General features: G+C 40.5%; 1 non-coding gene across 1 annotated transcript; it reads right to left on the bottom strand.

Annotated features, from left to right (window-relative positions):
- Positions 1-875: 875 nt before the first annotated feature.
- On the bottom strand, positions 876-982 carry LOC120255640. The gene has a single exon (XR_005535064.1). It is a non-coding gene; the product is annotated as a small nucleolar RNA R71 (small nucleolar RNA).
- Positions 983-18,879: the final 17,897 nt, after the last annotated feature.

Below are 18,879 nucleotides of genomic sequence, written 5' to 3'. Positions count from 1 at the left end.
TTAGGTTTGGCACTATGTGTCTTTGGATTTCTACAACTCATTTAATATCAGTTAGGAGGCATAATAATTAGTCTTGAGCAAAGTCCGAGTACCCCATCTTTCCATTGATTACTTCTCCTTACTCCTATTGCTTTCTTTTCACTTTTCTTTATTTTTATTTGTAATGATATTGTTCAATCGAATCATAACTTGGCTTTCACTATAGTTAAATAGCAATACTTGTGTTTCTAAGCACTATTCCCTATGGATATGACTACCCACTCACTGGGGTACTTTAGTACTTCGACAACCCGTGCACTTGCGGTACACACATGCAAGGGGTGTGTCAAGATTTTATCACCGTTGCTGGGGAGTAGGCATTTTTGAAGCATTTGCACTTTACTATTTTAGCCATTCATCACTTTGTCTATTTCACACTTTCTTATTCTTCCATTGTTCTGATTTGTTTTTCTTTCTTTGATTGTAGCTCCAGGTTATGACCTGAGGCAACCCTTCGACATTGGTTTAAGGTAATCTAGACATTGGAAGGATAAGTCATAGACGGGGAAAAGAACCTGTACAAGAACAGATAAATCAAGCTGAGATAGAAGTTGAAGGGTTTGATAACATGGCAGAACAACATGAGCAACAGAGGACACTCTCAGATTATACAAGACCCACAGTTCTTGGCATGTAGTCTAGTATTGTGCGGCCACCAGTTACAGCTCAAGAGTAATGGAGTCACGGAGGATGCCATCAAGTTGAAAGCCTTCCCATTTTCCTTGAAAGGCAAAGTGAAGCCACGGCTACATTCATTACCTAGAGCATCGATCACTACTTGCGAGGAGATGGTAGAAGCTTTTCTTGCCTGATATTTCCCTCCTCGAAAATCTGCGAAGCTCAGGAATGAAATATCCTCTTTTGTGCAAATGGAATTGGAGTCCCTTTTTAAGACATGGGATAGGTTCAATGATCTCCTGTGGAAATGTCCTCAACATGTGTTCCCCGAATGTACAAGCATGAAGACTTTGAAGAAATCCTAAGTATGGAAAACCTCATGGGAAATTTCACAGCCGTGAAGTCAATCACAAGGAATTTTGATTGCCGCAGTACTGTATCAGTTTCACTGCAGTAACTTATTGATTTTTTAGCCCATTTGCTTATCAGCTATAGTGCCTGTATGCTAACCGTGAGCCATCTCGAGATCACCTTTTTAAGGGGGTTAAGGCATCATTTGAGGGGACGTTTTGGCCACCATTCTTCACCATCATCATCTAGGGCTTCAAGGTGGCCGGAGAGGTGATGAGTGCTTGTGTGTTAAGAATGCGAAGTATTCTTTCCTTATAATAAGCATTACTTTTATCATGTTTGAGCGTTAATATATGTGTATGTGTCCTTTTGTGCATGTAGGATTATGAAGCTATGTTTTGAGAAAATAAGCCAAAAGTAGATCGTGAATGCACTATTTGGTGAAATCTTGGAAGGAACAAACGAGAAGACACAAGTGAGGCTCTAAGATACGAGAATGTGTGCCAACCTCCATGTATTCAAGCCATTACATTGAGTTGGAGGGCACGAAGGCAGTCACATTTGTGTATCCTGACTTGTTCATTGATAGCAAGATCTTCACCAACGATGCTTTTAATTGAAGAAGAGTTGCGATCTACGGTATAAACATGTTGCCGTTTATATTGTCTCGATGAAAAGTGTGGAATTGGGAGTGTTTCAGCGGAGTACTGTAGCAAATCAATGAAGCAAGACACTGTAGCAGTTACTGTTCACAGCTGGCCGAAAATCAGATTTCCAGAGAATCTACACTGCCATGTGGAAATTATCCACGGCCATATGAAAATTTCACAAGCCGATGTCAAAAATCTACAAGGGTGTGTGGATGCCCAATTCCAGCCCTATTTATGCCGCGATTCAGCCTGATTTTGGGAATCTTCTTTCCCCCTTCTCTCTAACTTTTCTCCATCTTTTGAGAGGCCTTCGGCTAGGGTTTTTAGAGGCTTTTGGCATGTCTTTGGAGTAGTTCTCCGGATTCGACATCGCGTGTCACTTGGAAGAAGGTTATTGGGGGAGCTTTCGTCTGCACCAATCCGGCGAGGTGTGCCCTAGGCCGGACAAGGGGACCTTTGGAGAAGATGAGGCTACTTCATAAGACCATCGACACGAAGGGGTTTTCCTATGGATTGCTTATTTTACTTTTGATTTTATTGTCGATTGTATTGTACTCCCCTAGTGGGTACTTGGATTTTGTAAACCCTAGAATGTTATTGTTTCTTTGACTTTCCATTATGTTTTCCTTAATTGATGCTTTTATTTGAGTTCCAATCTTGAATGCTTGTTGAATGATTTCACCCTTAGAGTGAAACTAGGGTTGAGAGTCAATATTGGTAATATTTGTGGATGGGTGACATGCCATGAGAGTTAGACAAAGCTATCTTGGAGAGGGTTGAGAGTGTAAGTCGAGAGGTAGCAGAGCGTCCCATTTCCCTCCGATGTGATTTATCCTACCTCCATTTCCTAGAGTTCTTTGCGGTTACAATAGAGTGAAGTGCTAAGGGATAAACTCCGTTGGGGCTTAGCTACACGAGCAACAGGGTGAAGCGTTGAAGTAACCTTAGTATATGGGGCTTAATTGTAATTAGGGGTCTTTCGCCTGGACCAAAGGATTAGATCTACACATAGGAATAGGGTTTATCACTTGGAATCCCTAGAACTCCATGCAACTTTGTGCAGTGTGAGGTGTTAATACTGACCGATTTCTCCACCGGGACACAGTACAGGGTTAGTCACGGTTGACCTTAGGTTTGGGACCGTGTGCTTTAGCATTTCCATGACTCATTGAGCATTAATTAGCAAGTATAATCATAGGTCTTGCACTTGAAGCATAATTCTTAGCGGGTAGCATTGTCCAAGTACCCCATTTCTATCGATTGCCTCACCTCTCACTTACTTGTGCCTCTCATTCTTGTTCCTTTTTTCTGTTTACATCACATCTTATGAACAGAATCATTATTCAACTTCACTTGGTTAAGTAGCAATTTAGGTATTTTTATTCCCTACTCTCTGTGGATATGATACCCCACTCACTTGGGATTTATTACTTTGACAAACACGTGCACTTGCGGGTCACAAGCAAGGGGCGTTGTCAAGTTCTTATTTCTTGGTAGTTCTTATGCAACCTCAAGCAGGGATGAACACACCATTTTCAAGCCTCCTTAGGTAAGAAAGAAGTACGTCAAGCTAATGACGTTAAACAAGCGCTTCTTGGGAGGCAACCCAAGCTGTTGAACTCTTTACATTCATGTTTTTGTATTCTTTTAATGCTTAGAGTTCTCATTTACAAGTTCTTTGAGTGTTTGTAGTTTATGTTCTGTAGTTGATGTCCATGTTTTAGTCACTTTGTTCTTCATTTCTACTTAACTTTGCATTCATGTTGTTGTGAATGCCTTGAGTTGTTTGATGCTAAGATGCCATGAAGATTAAATCTTGAGTGTTTATGTGTTTAACTTGGCCTTGTTTTCACTATTTTCAAGGTCTTGAGGAGGCTATATTGAAGGAAAATCGGTTGGAGAATGTTTCTGAGCCATCAAAATACCACACAAGTGAAGAAAATGTGGCTCACGGGCTAGCTCACGCCCACAAGCAAGCCCGTGAGCCATATCGAGACTCTTGCCTTGTTGGCTTGCGTGCGCAAGCCTTGCCCACAAGGCAAACTAAGACTCTTACCGGGCATGCTTGCGGGTGCAAGCATGCAAGCAAGGGCATGCGATGGGGACTTTAAATCAGCCCCTCACCCTCTTCTTTACTTATTTTGTGAAGGAATTTCGAGATTTAAACACTCGTTTGACCGATTTAAGCTTTTGAATCACCCCATATACTCTAAGATTAAGGTATGTCTCTCATCACTCAGACCTTGGGCTTTTAAGGGATTTTTGGTGTTGATTCTTTGGGATTTTTGCTCTCTTTGGATTCCAAAACATTTGTGGAATGAAATAAAGTGGTTGTAAATTTGGTTTGCTCCATTTACAAGCGAGGTTCTTGCAAAATTGTTTCGGATTTACTGTAGCACTGAGCAATTTTCATTTGTTTTCATTCCATTGAGTTCTAATTTTTGTGAAACTTGGTTAATTGATCTTCCCTTGATCTTGTATGTATGAGAGTGAAGAAAATGGCTTATGAAAGAGCTAGGAGGGATGGTTCTCTTCCTCCCAACAAGTCAAAGTTTATGAACGAGACCGATAAGACAAGGTTCGCCAAAAGAGTTCGGCACCATTCGGAGAATACATTGGGATGTACTGAAGAGCTTGAAATTGGATGGCACTATCTTGGAGCTCATCTCCCATGACGGGTGGGACAAGTTACTCCCCATTGAAGAACCCACCTATAAGGAATTAACACGAAACATTTTGAGCACCATCGAGGTTGCGAAGCATCGTCCATTCACTCACCAGCCAAGTTCCATCTCTTCGTGCATTTGGGAAGAAGCACCGGGTTACGCGAGATCACTTGGGTGTATTTTTGGGACTCTTCAAGGAAGCTTACACGCTCACACCTGGATTCAAAGACCTAACATAAGACTCTCCTTACCCGGTAACAAATGACAAGTATTGGTTCTCCATTGCTACCAACTCAAGGACAAGGACTTTTGGCTCACATCACATGGACATTGCTCTGTTTTCTGTTTTTTCTATTTATATTTCTATATTTTGATTTGCTTTTTGTGTTGTTAGTTGTTTGTTGTGTTTGTATTGTTGGGTGTGTGAATAAATGCCTCGAGATGATGTTCTTTTCTACCTTGCATGGTGGAATTAGGACATCAAGCACACTTTCTTTCTCCATCATCTACTGGAATCATTGGTGGCCACCCCGATCTCATGGACTTCAAGACTTATGCATTGAGACTCGGGGAAGTTCACGAAACCCTTCTTGCTATATCTTTATTGTCTATATTTCTGTTGCATTCTATTGACCTAGGCACATTGAGGGCAATGTGCATCTTTAAGTGGGGAGTAAATTTTTGTGAACTTTGGAAAATTTTACAATTGCATGCATGAATCACCTATGATATCTATGTTTTCATTGTTAAGGACTTCCTAGATTGGTAGAATGATAGTTGTGAGTGGTAATTTTTTGTGCTTAAATGTAGTTCTATTTCATTTCTAGTGCTCCTATATACATGTTCATGAGCACTTCTACTTTGTACACTCCAACCAACCCATCATTATGATTTTGGCATTAATTTGTTAAATTCTATCTTCAATGCACTTTTAAGAGCTTTCGGGTTCCTTTATTGTTTTTAATAGCTTACAGTGAACTATTGTAGCAAGTCTATACCAGGGACATGAGATACAGTATATATGTGAAAAAAAGAAGAAAAAAATGATGGAAAAGGAAAAAAAATGAGTCTATGACAGTATTCCTCTGCTAGTACAGCATGAATGCGTCCTTGTAGAATGTATTCGAATACGTTGGGTGGCTCTTGTGCCTAATCAGCATGTGCATCCTTCAGAAAGATTGTAAAAAAATTTTGTGTAGTCTATGTTAGTCAGACTCACAGAAAAAAAAGAAAAAAAAAGTGTTTATGTTTGTATATATGTGTGAAAGAAATAAAATATCTCTCTTGTTCCCTTGAAGCTTGCTGCGTAGTTACCTAAAAGTTAGAGTTTTATCTAGGAACCAAAGGACTTTTAGTTGATCATTGAGGGTGTCTTTAGCGTTTTAATGCCATTTTCATTGTGTATGGGGTGAATGGCATCCTGGGGTAATCCCGGGTGTGGAGGTCAAGGTGGGAGTTAGCACACACTCATAGGGAATATGACCCTTGTGTCATACACAAGGTATTACTTGACGACCCGTGCGCTTGCGGGACCCTCATCAGTAGCCAGACTTCATGAGATTGATGTAGTTACATCATTAGTGGCAGAGGTTGAGTCATTGAGCAAGAAGTTAGATACTCTACTTCTCCTATATGGGCGGCAGTGATGAGTTGCATTGGGTGTGGGGAAGGACATGCTCCATCTGATTACCTGATTGCTACTAGTGTACAACTTCAGTGGAATAAGTGGATTTTGTAGGCAATGCAACGAGAGGTCAAGGAAATCCATATAGAAACACCTACAATCTGGGATGGAGGAGCCATCCAAAACTTCTTTGAGTAATCAAGGGTAATAGCAGAAGACTATGACACCACCATGTTTCCAACAACAACAACAAGCCCCGAACATGGAGAATACAGTTTCATGGCTGGAGAACCGGATGACTGGTTTAGACAAGGCTTTGACCAAGTTCATTCAATCATCGCATATGAGATTTCAATCTGTTGAAGCCACACTTCGTAACCACACCACATCGTTGCATAACTTGGAGAACCAAATGGGACAAATTGTGAAGTCACTTTTGGAGAAACCTCAAGGCAGTTTGCCTAGCAACACGAAGACAAATCCAAGAGAGCATGTGAAGGTGATCACTTTGAGAAATGGTCATGAAGTTGAGAGTAGGCTCCCTAATGAGAAGGTAATGGTTGAGTCACCTGAGGTCATGGAGGTTGAGGAGAGAACTAAAGAGAATGAGGTGGCACCCCCACCTTACACGCCACGAATCCCGTATCCTTCAAGGTTGAAGAATGACCAAAATGATGAGCAATACAAGAAGTTCTTTGGTCTATTCAAGTAGTTGCACATCAACATCCCATTTGTGGAGGTGTTGTCCTAAATGCCTCGCTATGCAAAGTTTCTCAAAGACCTCTTGACTAAAAAGAGGAATTTAGAGGAGTGTGCATCTGTGATATTAGATGTTTCATGCTCTGCGGTGTTACAAAAGAATAAGATAGAAAGTGCATGGGTTTGTCGAAGTAATAAATTCCAGGTGAGTGGCTTATCGTATCCAGAGGGAATAGTGAATAGAAACACAAAGATTGCTACTTAATTAAGTGAAGATGAAACAGTAATGGTGTGGATAAAATCACTGTGAATGAGACTGAAGAAAATAAGAAAGGGAGGCACGATAAAATGAGAGAAAAGGCAGTCGATAGAAAGTGGGGCACTCAGACATTGCTCCCCCAGGGTTATTGCTTCAAGTGAAAGACCAACTATTACATCTCCTAACTGATGCTTAATGTGTCCTGAAAATCATAAAATACACGGTTCCAAACCTAAGGTTAACCGTTACAAACTCTACACTATGTCTCGGGGGAGAAATCGCTCAGTCTCAACACCTCACACTGTGCAAAGTTACAAGAAGTTCTAGGGATTCCAAGTGATAAATCCTATTCATATATGTAGATCTAACCCTTTGGTCCTGGTAAAAGACCCCTAGTCACGATTAAGCCCCAGATACTAAGGATTGCTTCAACGCTTCACTCTGTTTCTCACGCAACTAAGCCCCAGCGGAGTTCCTCTCTTAGCACTTCACTATATTGTGACCACCAAGAACTCTAGGAAATGGAGGTAGGATAAATCACACCAGAGGGGAAAGGGGACACTCCACTACCTCTCGACTCACCCTCTCCACCCTCTCCAATCTTGCTTTGTCTAACTCTCATGGTGTGTCACTCACTCACAAGGATTACCAATGTAGACTCTCAACCCTAGTGTCACTCTAAGGGGGAAATCAATCAACAAGCATTCAAGATTTTAACTCAATTAAAGACATCAATTAAGAAAAACATAATAAAATGTCAATGAAACAATAGCATCCTAGGGTTTACAAGTTCAAGTACCAAGTATGAGGTTTAACTCTCCATAGAGCAAGATACAATCAATAATGAAATCGAAAGTTAAAACATGTAATCCATAAGAAAAACACCCTCGGTATTTGTGTCGATGGTCTTGTGGAGTAGTCTCATCCTCTCCAAAGGTCTCCTTGTCAAGTCTAGGACCTTGCCGGATCGGTGCTGAAGAAAGCTCCCCCAATAACTATCTTCCAAGAGAAAAGCGGTGTGGAAGCCGTTAAACCACTCCAAAAGCCTTCGCAATGCCCCTCTAAACCTTAGCTGCAAGCCTCTCAAAAAATGGAGAAAAGATGGAAAGAAAGATTATGAAATCGGGCTGAATCGCGGCTTTATATAGGGTTGAAATCAGGAATCGACACGGGTGTGTGGAATTTCCACACGTCGGTGTGAATCAGCTGAACATGGTTTTTCAGCGGCTTGTGAATAGTAACTGCTACAATAAATTTTCGTTGAATTACTGCAGTCTCCTGCTACAGTACCCCCGCCAAAATACTCCCAAATCCACACTTTTAATCGAAGCAACACAAACAGGCGCATGTCTTTGTTGTAGATCGTGTTGCATCTTTAAGTAAAAGCACATTTGACGGGACTCTTGCTAGTCTTGCACAAGTCGGAACACCTGAGTGTGACTGCCTTTGTACCCCTTCAATTTACATATTACATCAAACATAGTGGAGGTTAGCATACACTCATATGTCTTTGAGCACAACTTTCATCTTTTCATGTGTCCACTTGACAAGATCCCCTTGCGTATATCCCGCAAGTGCACGGGTTTGTCGAAGTAATAATCCCGGATGAGCGGGTATCGAATCCACAGGGAGTAGGGATTAAAAACACTTAATCCGCTTCTTAGCTATGTGAAAGATCAGTAGTGATAAGTGTGACAATGATTCAATTCTCAAAGTAAAAAACAATAAGTAAGAGAGCACGAGTGAAAGAGGAGGTAAGGCAATCGATAAAGATGGGGTACTCGGATAATGCTCCGCCTAGGACAATTGTTCCAAGTGCAAGAACCCTCTATTATGCTTCCTAATCAATGCAATGGTGAGTCGTGGAAATCCTTGAATACATAGTCCCAAATCTAAGGTCAACTATGCCTAACTCTATACATGTCCCGGAGGAGAGATTAGATAACCTCTCAACCTCGCACTTTCGAATAGAGTTGCAATGAGCTCTAGGGATTCCAAGTGATAAATCTCTTCCTAATTATAGACCTAACCCTTTGGTCCGGTGGAAGGTCCCTAACCACGATTAAGCCCTAGATACTAAGATCACCTCAACGCTTCACTCCGTTGCACGCGCAACTAAGCCCCCAGCGGAGGGTCATCCCTTAGACCATTCACTCTATTATGGCCGCAAAGGACTCGAGGAACGGAGGTAGAATCTATCACGCCGAGGGGAAAGGGGACGCTCCCTGCACCTCTCGACTCATCCCTCTCAACCCTCTCCAACCTAGCTTTTGTCTAACGCTCGTGGTGTGTCACTCACTCACAAGGTTACCAACAAGAACTCTCAACCCTAGTGTCACTCTAGGGTAAATGTTTATACAAACAAGCATTCAAGGTTGGAACTCACAACAAACATCAATTAATTGAAAGCATAATAAAGAGATTCAATGAAACAAATACATCCTAGGGTTCACAAATACCCACGTACCCACTAGGGGTTTAGCTCTCCATGGAGCTAAGTACAATCAAAGAAATAGAATGTAATAGCAATGAATCCATAGAGAAACCCCCTCGATAGTCGTGTCGATGGTCTTGTGGAAAGTCCTCTACTCGTCGTCCAAGGATTCCCTTGTCCGGTATAGGATACGCCTCGACGGAAGCTCCCCTACCAACCTTCTTTCCTAAGGAATGATGATGTCGGAGCCGTAGAACCTCTCCAAAACCTTAGCCAATACCTCTCAAAACCCTAGCCGAAACCTTCTCTCAGGTTGGGGAAAAGATGGAGAAAAGAATGCTGAAATCGGGGCTGAATCGGCTTTAAATAGGGCTGGAATCGAGCATCCACACGGTCCTGTGGATTTTTCACACGCCCCTGTGGAATTTCCACACGAGCGTGGGTAATTTCTACACGCTCGTGTGGATTCTCTGGAATTGTGATTTTTCGGCCGGCTGTGAACAGTGTTGCTACAGTACTTTTCCTACATTGCTCTGCTATAGTACCTAGCCTAAAATACTTCCCAAATCCATACTTTCATCGAGGTGACGCAAACGGGCACACATTCACGTCATGGATCGCTTTGCTTCTTTAATGACGGACAAGTTGGTGGAGATCTTGTTCTATGTGCATAAGTCGGAATGCTTGAGTGTGACTGCCCTTGTGCCCCTCCAAATGGTTGTGCTAACTCAAATATGAGGAGGTTGGCACACACTCTAGCATCTCACACCCGACCTATATCTTCGCTTTTGAACCTTAGCAAGATTTCCTCCAAAATCGGTGCATTATGATCCACATTGGTTTCTTTCCTTCATACTCGGCCTCACAACCCTACCTGCACGAAAGTAACATAAAAACACACATATTAGTGTAAAAACCCGAGAAAAGTAATGCTCAACATAAGGAAAGAATGCTTCGCATTCATATCACACAAACACTTATCACCACTTCAAGATTCTATCAACATAATGCATTTGCAATCTACTTTGGCTAATTTTTCTCTAATTAGCTCCACAACCCTATATGCACAAAAGAACACAAAAATTTAAGTATTAGTGATAAAACCTGATTAAAGTAATTCTCATGGTAAGAAAAGAATACTTCGTATTCTTAGTACACAAGCACTTATCAAACTCCCCCACACTTAAGCTTTTGTTTGTCCTCAAGCAAAAATAAAACATTGAAGCATAGAAGAAGGAAATATTGAAAGTGATTACCCTTAGGTTCACCAAAGCATGCAAGGGAAACATTCTACAGGTTTCAACACTAAATACAAAAAATCATTTCTCTAGCTAAAAGCTCGAATCAAAAAGGACAATAAACCTGAAATCGTGTAAGTGTGTGTAAACTCACTCACGTCGACCTAACTTATACTGCTCAAAGTTCTAGGTATAAAGGGACTTATTTATCTACAAAACAATACAAAATAAAGAGATGGTAGTAGTTTCACACATCCTCTAAGGTAGCCCTTTCCAAAGAGGCCGCTAATGTGGCTTTCACACTTTTGAGGTGGTAGCTCTTTCTACTAGGGTAGTAACTTTCACTCATCCAATGAGATAGATCTTTCTCTAATTACGGCATAACTAGTATCTGACTTATCAAAGTAGCTTCATACTTCGTAGGTGGTAGCTCTTTCCACTCCAAATGCACAACTAAAACAAGTAGGTTTTTTTTCAACAAAATTAACACAAGAAAACAACACTAACTAGTCCATTAAATATCGAACTTGAGTTTCCAAAAGGGTCTAATGAGCAAGTAGTGCAACAATTGTCATTTGAACAAAAATTCATAGAAATTCAATTAAAAACTAGAGCACAAGAACATTCAATGTTAAAAATTCCCCTGAACTTAAGAATACAATCATTGCAACTAAGATGAACCGCAATTGGCTACATGAGCATGTATTTCAGTCAAAACTTATATAATGAACATGTGTAATGTGAACTCCAAACTTGACACACCCCTTGCGTGTGACCCGTAAGTGCACGGGTTTGTCAAAGTAATAAATCCCAGGTGAGTGGGTTATCGTATCCAGAGGGAATAGTGAATAGAAACACAAACGATTGCTACTTAACTAAGTGAAGATGAAACAGTAATAGTGTGGATGAAATCAATGTGAATGAGACTAAAGAAAATAAGAAAAAGAGGCACGATAAAATGAGAGGAAAGGCAGTCGATAGAAATTGGGCACTCGGACATTACTCCCCCTAGGGTTATTGTTTCAAGTGCAAGAACAACTATTATATCTCCTAACTGATGCTTAATGAGTCATGGAAATCCTAAAATACACGGTCCCAAACATAAGGTCAACTGTGACTAACTCTACACTATGTCCTGGCGGAGAAATCGCTCAGTCTCAACACCTCACACTATGCAAAGTTACAAGAAGTTATAGAGATTCCAAGTGATAAATCCTATTCCTATATATAGATCTAACCCTTTGGTCCAGGTGGAAGACCCCTAGTCATGATTAAGCCCAAGATACTAAGGATTACTTCAACGCTTCACTCTGTTGCTCACGCAACTAAGCCACAGTGGAGTTCCTCTCTTAGAACGTCACTCTATTGTAACCACCAAGAACTCTAGGAAATGGAGGTAGGATAAATCACACCGGAGGCGAAAGGGTACGCTCCACTACCTCTTGACTCACCCTCTCGACCCTCTCCAATCTTGCTTTGTCTAACTCTCTTGGTGTGTCACTCACTCACAAGAATTACCAATGTAGACTCTCAACCCTAGTGTTACTCTAAGGGAGAAATCAATCAACAAGCATTCAAGATTGGAACTCAATTAAAGACATTAATTAAGGAAAACATAATAAAATGCCAATAAAACAATAGCATCCTATGGTGTACAAGTCCAAGTACCCACTTGGGGGTTTAGCTCTCCATGCAGCAAGATACAATCAATAATGAAATCGAAAGTAAAAACATGTAATCCATAAGAAAAACCCCCTCGGAATTCATGTCAATGGTCTTGTAGCATAGCCTCGTCCTCTCCAAAGCTCACATTGTCAAGCCTAGGGCACACCTCGTCAGATCAATGCCGACCAAAGCTCCCCCGATAACTATCTCCTAAGAGAAACGCGGTGTCAAAGCCGTAGAACCACTCCAAAAGCCTTGCCAAAGCCCTCTGAACCCTTACCACAAGGCTCTTAAAAGATGGAAATAAAGATTCTGAAATCGGGCTGAATCGCGGCTTTATATACGGCTGGAATTGGGAATCCACACAGGCTTGTGGAATTTCCACATGTCCGTGTGAATCTGCAGAATTTGGTTTTTCAGTGGCCTATGAATAGTAACTACTACAGTAAATTGCTGTAGTATTTTACTGCAGTAACCTGCTATAGTACTCCACTAAAATACAACTGAATCCACACTTTTCATCGAGGTAACACAAGCGGGCACACATCTATGCTGTAGATCGTGTTGTATCTTCAAGTAACAGCACATTTGACGAGACTCTTGCTAGCCTTACACAAGTCGGAACACATGAATGTGACTACCTTTGTGCCCCTCCAATTTACATATTCTATCAAACATAATGGAGGTTGGCACACACACTCATATGTCTTCGAGCACAACTTGTGTCTTCTTGTGTGTCCAATTCAAGATTCCAATAACATAATGCATTTACAATCCACTTTGGCTCCTTTCTTCTCTAATTAGCTCCATAACCCTATATGCGCAAAAGAACACAAAAACATAAGTATTAGTGATAAAACCTGATAAAAGTAATGCTCATCGTAAGAAAAGAATACTTCATATTCTTAGTACACAAGCACTTATCAGCGGTATTACAAAAGAATATACCGAACAAGAAGAAAGACCCCAGTAGCTTAATCATTCCTTGCAACATTGGTAACTTGGGTGAAGAAAAGGCATTGGTAGATTCAGGGGCTAGCATCAATGTCATGCCTTATACATTCTTTCAGAAGGTAGGCTTAGGAGAGCCTAGACCAACTCGGATGACACTTTAATTGGTCGATCGATCAGTGAGACATCCGAGGGGCATCATTAAAGATGTACTTGTGAAAGTTGACATATATATATTTCTTGTGAACTTTGTGGTGTTATATGTTGATGAGGATGCTGAGGTTCAATTGATACTTGGGAGGTCATTCTTGCGCACTTCCAAAGCTCTCATTGACATGGACAGTAGGGAGTTAACATTAAGAGTTGGAGATGACAAGTTGACATATTGCCTCACCGAAGCCATGCGACATTCTCTTGATTTTGATGATACTTTATACTTTCTTGACACCACTGATAAGTTCTTATGTGTTAAGAATGTAAAGTATTCTTTCCTTATGATGAGCATTACTTTTATAAGATTTTAGTGCTAATACATGTGTCTTTGTGTTCTTTTGCGCATGTAGGGTTGTGAAGCTAAGTATGAAGGAAAGAAGCCAAAGTAGATCGTGAATGCACTATTTGGTGAAAACTTGGAAGGAACAAACGCAAAGACACAAGTTCGGATCAAAGATATGTGAATGTGTGCCAACCTCCATGTATTCAAGCAATAATAATGATTTGGAGGGGCACGAAGGCAGCTATGTTTGCGTATCCCAACTTGTGCAATGATAGAAAGATCTTCACCAATGAGCCATTTATTGAAGAAGCGACGCTATCTACGGCATGAACGTGTGCCAGTTTATTTTACCTTGATGAAAAGTGGATTCGGGAGTGTGTGTTTGCGGGCACTGTAGCAAGTACTGTATCAATTCATTGTAGCAGTTACTGTTCATAGTCGGCCAAAAATCATAATTCCAGAGAATCCACACGGGCGTGTGGAACTTTCACAAGGGCATGTGGAACATCCACAGGCCCGTGTGGATACCTGATTCCAGCCTTATTTAAGTCCTGATTCAGCCCGATTTTGGGGATCTTCTTTCATCCTTTTTTCCATCTTTTTTCCAACTTTTGGGAGGCCGGCGGCTAGGGTTTAGAGAGGCTTTGCCAAGGCTGTTGGAGTGGTTCTATGGCTTCAACACCGCGTTTCTCTTGGAAGATAGTTATTGGGGGAGTGCTTGAGTTTTGGAGAATTTGTAACATTGAATGTTATCATGCTCTAGTTTTACTTGAATTTCTAGTAATTTTTGCTTGATTAACACTTGTTGCACTACTCATTTATTAAACCTTGTGAAAACTCAAGTTTGACGTTTAAGGGACTATTTTAGTTTGTTTTAATTTATTAAAAAAAGAAAAAAAGAAAAAAATATATATGAATGGAAAAAGAAAAAAATTAGTTGTTTGTTTTGTGGTGCATTGGGGGTGGAAAGAGCTAACACCTATGAAGTATGAAGCTACTCTCATAAGTTGGATACTAGTTATGCCCTAATGAGAGAAAGAGCTATCTCATGATATTATTGAAAGCTACCACCCCTGTAGAAAGAGCTACCACCTCGAAAGTGTGAAAGCCACCTTGGCGGCCGCCTAGGAAAGGGATACGTTAGAGGATGTGTGAAGCTACTACCTCCTCTTTTCTTTTTGTATATAAATAAGTCCCTCTTAATTAGAGCTTTGAGGAGTACACGCTGGGTTGACTTGAGAGTGAGTTTACACACAATACACGATATCGGGTTTTTGTCTTTTTTTATTCAAATTTTTAGCTAGAGCATTGATTTCTCTTATATGGTGTTAGAATTTTTCATTACATGTAGAATGCCTCTTTTGCATGCTTTTAGTGAACCTAAGGCTAAGCACTTTCAATTTTCCTTCTTAGATGGGTTAGTGTTTTATTTTTGCTTGAGGACAAGCAAAAGCTTAAGTGTGGGGGAGTTTGATAAGTGCTTGTGAATAAGTAATATGATCTATTCTTTTCTTACATTGAGCATCACTTTTATCAGATTTTATCACTTATTCGTGTGTATTTGTGTTCTTTTGTACATGTAGGGTTGTGGAGACAAAGTTGGAAGAAAGAAAGCAAAAGTAGATCGTAGATGCATTTGTTGATGAACTTCTTGGATTGAACAAGCGTGAAGACACAAGTTGTGCTCAAAGATATGTGGTTGTGAGGCAACCTCCATGGTAGCCAAGTGAATACACAAGGTGGAGGGCCACAAAGGCCGTCACACTCATCTATCCCGACTTGTGCAACACTAGCAGGAGCTTTGTCATTGTGGTTCCATTGAAGACACGACGCGATCTACTTCATGGATGTGTGCCCATTCATGTGGTCTCGATGAAAAGAGTGGATTCGGGAGCATTTTGGCAAAATAACGTAGCAATTTACGGTAGCAAATCACTATAGTAAAATCTGAATACACAAGGTGGAGGACACAAAAGCAATCACACTCATCTATCCCGACTTATGGAACACTAGCAAGAGCTTCGTCAATGTGGTTCCATTGAAGACACGACACGATCTACCATATGGATGTGTGCCATTCATGTGGCCTCAATGAAAAGAGTGGATTCGGGAGCATTTTGGTGAAATGCTGTAGCAGATTAGTGCAGCAAAAATACTGTAGCATTTACTGTTCATAGCTCGCAGAAAACGAATTCCTAGAAATCCACATGCCCGTGTGGATACCCGATTCCTGCCCTTATAACTACCACGCTTTGAGGATTATTAAAGGATCTTTTCCCATATTTTGCCCATATTTGGAGGTGCTATCAGCTAGGGTTTGGAGAGGCATTTGCTAGGTTTTTGGAGTGGTTCTACGGCCTTTGACATTGAGTTCCTTTGGAAGAGGACTATTGGGGGAGCTTTTGTTAGCATCGATTCGGCGAGGTGTGTCCTAGGCTTGACAAGGGAACCTTTGGAGAAGACGAGGAGGCTCCACAAGACCATCGATACGGACTACAAGGGGGTTTTATCTATGGATTGCATGCATTTACTTTAGATTTCATTATTGATTGTGTATTCCTCCATGGAGAGCTAAACCCCAAGTGGGTGCTTGGACTTGTAAACCCTAGTATGTTTTTGTTTCATTGACTCTTATTATGTTTCTTTAATTGGTTTTTTAACTGAGTTCTAACCTTTAATGCTTGTTGATTTAATTTTCCCTTAGAGTGACACTAGGGTTGAGAATCTATATTGGTAATCCTTGTGGATGGGTGATACGCCATTAGGATTAGACAAAGCAAGGTTTGAGAGGGTCGAGAGGGTGAGTCAAGAGGTAGCAGAACATCCCCTTTTCCTTCCGATGTGATTTATCCTACCTCTATGTTCCAAGAGTTCTTTGCGGTCATGATAGAGTGAAGTGCTAAGAGACAAATTCCACTGGGGCTTAGTTGCGAGAGCAACAGAGTGAAGTGTTGAAGTAATCCTTAGTGCTGGGGCTTAATTATGGCTAGGGGTCTGTCACCTGGCCCAAAGGGTTAGATCTATACTAGGGAATAGGGTTTATCACTTGAAATCCCTAAAGCTTCAAACAACCTTACACTGTGTGAGGTGTCGAGAGTATCCCTTTCTGCCGTGGGGTAGTGTAGGGTTAGTCACAGTTGACCTTAGGTTTGGGACCGTGTGTCTTTGGATCTCCACGACTCATTAAATATCAGTTAGGAGGCATAATAATTAGTCTTGCACTTGAAGCAATAGTCCCAGGGTGAGCAATGTCCGGTTGCCCCATCTTTCCATCGATTACCTCTCCTTACTCCTATTGCTTTTTTTTCACTTTTCTTTATTTTTATTTGCATTGATATTTTTCACTCGAATCACAACTTAGCTTTCACTATAGTTAAATAGCAATACTTGTGTTTCTGAGCACTATTCCCTGTGGAAAAGACTACCCACTCACTAGGGTACTTTATTACTTCGACAACCAGTATACTTGCGCTGCACACATGCAAGGGATGTGTCACCATAACTCAAATCGAAGCCTAGTGATCATTTAAATTGAAAATATGATACACACTATGTGAAGCATATGTGCTAGTAAGTGCATTAGTCGTACAAGTAATAAAATGTGCTCTAATAGAAAAATCGATCCCACAAGGATAATGAATACCAACTACTAACTTTTCTTCTATTATCTACACTCAAGAATTATGTTATCAAGATTTAAAAAAATGAATTAAAGAATGCAAACACAATTAGTATGCTCAATACAATCAGTGGTGGAATCAGGATTTAATAGTAGGTGGAGCTAATCCCAAATGGGAAAAGAAATTACATCTAAAAAACAATTGTTTGTAATGTAAAATAGTAAGATAATATAACTTTTGATTATACCAACCACATTTTGAATACGTACTTTTCCAAAAAAAGGCATAAAATAACTATCTATGCATGTTTGAAAACAGTTGCATTCACCAAGTTTGCATTTTTGGAAAATGTTGTAGAATCACTTCATTATCAATAGTTGTAAAAACCACCTGCTCGGTATAGTAACCATGCTATCATTCATCCCCTCATTGCCAAAAATGATAAGTGTCTACATACACTATAATTCATTGATATATTTTATACACTTCCATGTATTTTTTGCAACACCGATGTTGCTTATGCCTTTTTTGTATTAATTTTATTTCAAGATATCAAAAGATCATTTAGGGCTCATAGTAGTATTTTTTTGAAGTGTTTTGGAGGACAAATCATTCATATTTGAAGCTCACATATGTACCTAAACATCGGGTGAGAAGGAGGTGAAATTCAGAGATAGAGCATTGTAGTAGTATTGTGGCAGTGAAATGTATGGCTCATGTGCAGCCACACATATTGGGTAGAGGTGTGCGGATCTCCTATAGCTTCACAATAGCTGTAAACCCCCTAAGCATGCCCAGTTTATGATTTTGAGCACCAATTGAAATCCTGTGTGGGCTTCATGTGACTGCATGCTTGCCCACACACTTGGGAAATAACAAAAGGTAAAATTAGGGTTTTTGGAATAAAGCTTATCAGCCACATATCTCCAAATACACTTGGGGCACAATACCTTTGGGCAAGGCTGATTCATGTGAGAATCGAGTGGAGAAAAAGGTGAAACTTTAGGGTAACATCAAAGAGCTCGACAGCGCGGATCTTCTGAGGTCTCGTCACTACCATTAGTTAGTGGAATAGGGAGTTTGCAATGAATTTTTACATTGTTGATTTGTATATCTTGCTTTCTCCCTTTTGATGTAAAAGCTAAACTCCAAAGTCCACTAGGCTCTAGTGAACCTTGAGAGGAAACTTGTATCGATGATACTTTAATTTTTAATTGATTAGTGCCATGTTTTACTTTCGTCTCAATCTATTATATTCATGTTCAACTTACAATGGAAGGATTCCATAGGTTTTGATTGTTAAATGATGTTTATATTCATGCTCAATTGATTAGGTCACACATAAATTGAAGAGGGATTTAATGTATCAGCACGCCAAAGTCTCTAGGTGTCAGTTGCTCCCCATAGTCATTAGGGTTTAGCTATAGCCTAGAGAGCATTAGGACATCCCTAACCAATAATCCTTGCACCCAATGACATCATAAGGGTATCTTCCAGATGGAGGAACCTATATGGGATTAGGGCTACACTACCAAAGTTCTGGGGTAGTCAAACTTAGAGTCTAGCAGA

Source organism: Dioscorea cayenensis, unplaced genomic scaffold (assembly GCF_009730915.1).
Source record: "Dioscorea cayenensis subsp. rotundata cultivar TDr96_F1 unplaced genomic scaffold, TDr96_F1_v2_PseudoChromosome.rev07_lg8_w22 25.fasta BLBR01001116.1, whole genome shotgun sequence".
Classification (NCBI taxonomy): Eukaryota; Viridiplantae; Streptophyta; class Magnoliopsida; order Dioscoreales; family Dioscoreaceae; genus Dioscorea; species Dioscorea cayenensis.
The sequence above is the reverse complement of the archived record's forward strand: the minus strand, read 5'-3'. Positions and strand labels throughout refer to the sequence as shown.